The sequence below is a fragment of the Dendroctonus ponderosae genome, unplaced genomic scaffold (genome assembly GCF_020466585.1).
Source record: "Dendroctonus ponderosae isolate FM_Combo_2020 unplaced genomic scaffold, Dpon_F_20191213v2 Dpon_F_20191213_1, whole genome shotgun sequence".
NCBI lineage: Eukaryota > Metazoa > Arthropoda > Insecta > Coleoptera > Curculionidae > Dendroctonus > Dendroctonus ponderosae.
Genome location: NW_026017110.1, coordinates 44,781,890 through 44,786,557, shown reverse-complemented (window position 1 = coordinate 44,786,557; position 4,668 = coordinate 44,781,890). Strand labels below are relative to the sequence as shown.

Genomic DNA, 4,668 nt, shown 5'->3' with positions numbered 1-4,668 from the left:
ACAGATCACAGGGGTACTCTGTAATCTGCGGTAGCAATTAGCATGCACATAGAAGTAAGGTGTAAATTAATAAGATGCCCATGCTAGCAAGCAGCTAGCATGGAGAGAATGCGATGCTACGGCATACGGATGCCGGAGCTGACAAATTCTTAGAGAGGACTACAAGTTTTAAAGGATAACTCCCGAAAACTCGAAGTACCAAAAAGGGGGTTTTTTAGTTGGTAAGAATCCAACACTACCCAGGGTTCGGAACACTGGGTGTCTTCGCGAAGATTTTTATTCCTCCAGCCGCCGGGCAAACAAAAAAAAATCCCAGTTTTTGACGTACTATTCCAATCTCCAATAAAATATTGTGGTTACTATTTGAAATTCTCAAGTTGACCCCTGCTTAGCGTACAAGGTTGAAGTAGGCGTTGTTTTTCTGACACGAATAAACTCCCCCCCCCCCCCAGATATTAACTTTTTATTTGAAACATTTTTTCCTCGGATCACTCGTTTCCGAAATATTTAAGCGTTTCAAGATAAAAAAAACCACCCTGTATATAAAGGTTATCGACCCAATCAGTTTTTCTGCCCGAGTGATGATTTAATTATATTTGGAATTTCCAATTAATATTCTAAGTGTCACTATATTTGATAATGTGACCTTCAGTTGTCAAACTCCTATAAAAAATTCCTGAGAACAGCGAAAAATTAGTGAATGTTAAAGTTATAGTGATTTTAGAAGTGAAAATGGATTAAATCTCTCTTGAACTTTTAGAGGTAGCAAACTGGAAATATTGAAAAACGTAAACATCTTTCATTATTTACCTAGGGACTTTTTTATTATTTTTAATGATCTAGGGAGAGAAATATACATTGTCGCTAGGAAAATGGAATAAATAATGGTGACCTCTCAGGTTAGTAGTAAAAAAATTCGCGAGTTCAAAAGTCCAAACGCCCCTTGGTGGCTAAAATTATAACTACACGTTAACTAGTAATTTGGGGTTTGTGATTTGTTTTGTTTCGTTCTTGTCAACTTTTGTAAAGTGAGTGAGTATTGATTTATGTTATAGATGTCTTCAACTTCAATAAATAAAAAGATCTCAACGGTCACTCGATAATGAGAATTTGACGTTTCGCAGCGCCACCATCGGTAGTTGAACTGGCATACGAGTCCTTCATAACAGTTTTATGCCATTTCCATTTTTATATGCTGCTTTGTCGCTTAACTTCATAAAGTCGCATTCAATATGTAGTTGCCTCACCTAAATTTTCAATTTATCGTCACGCAGAATATTTATGGATATTTTTGGTCGAGGCTCATAAATCACTCTTCAGGTTTTATAGCGACGTTCCCTGTCGTTTAATTTGTCTGCTTGGTAAAATATCTGCAGTTTTCTGCTGAAAGCCTTTTAGATAAATGGTGGATGGCACAGCACTTACATAGAGAAAATTCTAAACTGAACTTACTGGAAATCTTATAAAACTATAAAAACGGTTTTGTTACTCAAAGCCTCCAGCTTAGTGTTCAACAATTACCAAGTCTTAAAATCGGTCAAATAACATTTGGTCTTGAACCTAATATTTCTATATCTCTTCCTATGAAAATTGATAATTTATAAATATTGATAAAACGCCAAACAACTTTGTTTTAAAACCCGAAACGTTTCAGTTATCTGCACTATATGTTTCAGAGATGTTTATGAAAATGCCGCCCTCAACGTTTCGCTGAAACATTGCTGAACCGTTCCAAGGAAATGTTCTGAAACGTTGCACTAAACGTTATTTAAACGTTGCAAATAAATATTGTGTAACATTATTACAGTCAGAGGCTGAGTGAAAAACATGTGCAACAGACGAATCCTAAGCCACTGTCACCGCAGATGAACGTTAATACTATTTTCTTAAAACCAACTAGCATTCAGGAGGTTGTCAGTATAATTAACAATTTGAAACTCAAAAATGGTAGAGTAGATAAAATTTATAGTAAAATTTTGAAAGCACTATCAAATTACATTTGTGAACCTCTAGCATATTTGGTTAATTCTTGTATTGAAAAAGCTATCTGGCGGGAAGCATTGGGGAAAGCAGAAATTGTACCTATTCTTAAGTCGGGAGATATACATAATATATCCGATTATAGACCAATATCACTAATATTGAACATTGCCAAAATTTTTGAGCGAATAATATACAGCAGAATTTTTGATTTCGTAAAAGGGAATAATATAATATCATCAATTTGGTTTTATGAAAAAGATCGGTACAAAAAATGCTTTACATCATATAACAAATTTATTCTACAATAAACTGGATACTAGTAAAACTATACTAATAACATTTATTGACTTGGCAAAAGCATTTAACACTGTTGACCATAGAATATTATTAGACACTCTCTACTGTTATGAAGTAAGACGACTGGCTCTGGATCTGCTTTCAAGCTACCTTAATAATAGATCACAAAGGGTCAAAATAAATAAAACATTTAGTGATTTTATGATTTTAAAGACTGGTGTTCCACAAGGTACAGTTTTGTTACTGTTGCTTTTCATTCTGTACATAAATCATATCTTGAAGATTTCCATTCAATGAATTGTATCGTATGCGGATGATACTGGGGTGATTGCTTTTGGTGATACCTGCAGTGAGGTTGAAGCAAAAATGAATGTTTATTTAAGAATTGTTGTTGAGTAGCTGGTATCAAACAAATTATCTCTTAATTAAAAAAAAATGTTTGTATGACTTGTGGAAACTATAGCGATAGTGTTCCATCAAGGCTAAACATTAACATTAAGGGTAGTCTTATAGAGAGAGTGGAAGAGTATAAATATGTAGGTATGGTTTTTGATTATAACATGAAATGGGACAAACATATTAGCAATATCATACAAAAGACGAAATACCTAGTCTTTATTTTTTATAGAATTGCCAAAATGATGCCAACCATGTCTCTGCAAATGATATACTATGCTTTTTTCCATATCATTGTCAGTTATGGAATTGTAGCATGGGGTGGAGCTTGTAAAAATAGCACAAAACTATTGCAAAACTTACAGAATAAGTTGCTAAAATTAGTCAATAAAAACAACCATGCTGTAAAGGATAATACGATGAATTTGGAGCAGATGTATACACTTGAAGCGCTGAAATACCACTATGGTTCTCTGAAAAATTATTATCTCGCCTCTGCTAGTGTTACTCGCGGTAAAGACCTGATTGTCCCTAAAAACAAGAAAAGAGTGAGTGATAAGAATTCATACAAACGAGCAATGCAGTTGCTCTGTATCTATTGTATCTGGATAAAAGATCACACTTCCGTATGTTGAAAGACTTGATAAAATCCAACTAATTTTCTAAAATTTTACTGTTAATAGTAATGTATGCAAAATAATATAATAATAAATGTTTCTTGACAGGTCAAACAAGAAAACTTTAATTTAGGTGAGTAATAGAATTTTTTGCTGTTGTTATATTTTTATTAAGTTTTCGTTTTTTCTTGCAACTAGGCCTGCATATAGATATATGTTTATCTCTGCACGGTTTTACAGTTTTATGTACAATTTGCTGTAAATCTTTACTAGCTAAATAAATTCAAATTATACATGGTGTATCTTTGAAGGGTGCAAATCTTTTAATTGGTGGTACATTTGGCCCTAGAAGCAGAACTATAGTTAGGATTGTCCTGCTTCGAGGACAAAAATATACCATCAACTAAAATATTTGTACTCATCCAAGAATCACTCTATAGTTCATGATTCTATAACGTTTTCATAAAAATATTTACAAAATATTGTAACGGAAATGACCTGGGGTACTCACGTTTGGAATGGGGGGATCGAAATTCATGCTATTTCAGCAAATGGGAGCCCCATTTGAGCCCCATTTACTGTCAACTATGACAATGACAATGGAAGTTTCGCACCTGTTCTGGAGATTTCTAGAACTATCTGGGTTACCTGGAGAAAACTATATAAGCGACGACGAGAACCAGACAGGAGCCCAATTCTTGAAACTGGGAGCGGCGATCGCATGAGAAAAAAGGGCGTGGTTCTCTCGTGAAGCGAATATTGGTATTCTTGAACGCGATCGAGTGATCCCATCACGCAACGGCAGTAAAACAAGCTTCTCTTGCCAAATCTCGCGGGAACGGATCGTTCACCGGTTTTATAACCACACACTACACAGATTTTGGCGTAGGTACCCGGTTTGAAAAGTGGTGTGATTTCGGTCCGATGAAATAATGAATTTCATAAATAAAACTTTACAGTGTTTATAAAATAAGGAGCAATTTAAGAGATTTTCTAACAGAGAGTAGAGCGAGCTTGTATGAAATTGTTCTCAACAATCTTCAAGGTAAGTTTTTGTGTTTCGAATCGTGTCTTGTAGTAGAAACTATTCTAGTATTACTGAATTAACTTGTCGATGCAGAGAAACTGAAGAAAAAGAAGAAAATCCTCCACGGCAATTTCATCAACCCATGAACTCTATGGAAATAAATGAAATCAAGTTCGTCAAGCTTTTTAGGCTGAATAAGCAGCTTGTGCTCCAATTGATAGAAAAGTTGACGCCCTATCTTCAAGCAATAGAAATATATCTGAAAACAATATAGAAATAGTAATTGAGAAACCAGTTCAACAATAAATAGATTTAATTGATCATTATAAGAATAAATGAATGAATACA

At 34.3% G+C, this 4,668-nt stretch overlaps 1 long non-coding RNA gene across 1 annotated transcript; it reads right to left on the bottom strand.

The window, feature by feature from the left end:
• Positions 1 to 2,878: 2,878 nt before the first annotated feature.
• On the bottom strand, positions 2,879 to 3,841 carry LOC125504822. The gene is made up of 2 exons (XR_007281724.1): positions 3,805 to 3,841; positions 2,879 to 3,207 (listed from the first exon to the last, which is right to left on the bottom strand). It is a non-coding gene; the product is annotated as an uncharacterized LOC125504822 (long non-coding RNA).
• Between the last annotated feature and the right edge of the window lie 827 nt (positions 3,842 to 4,668).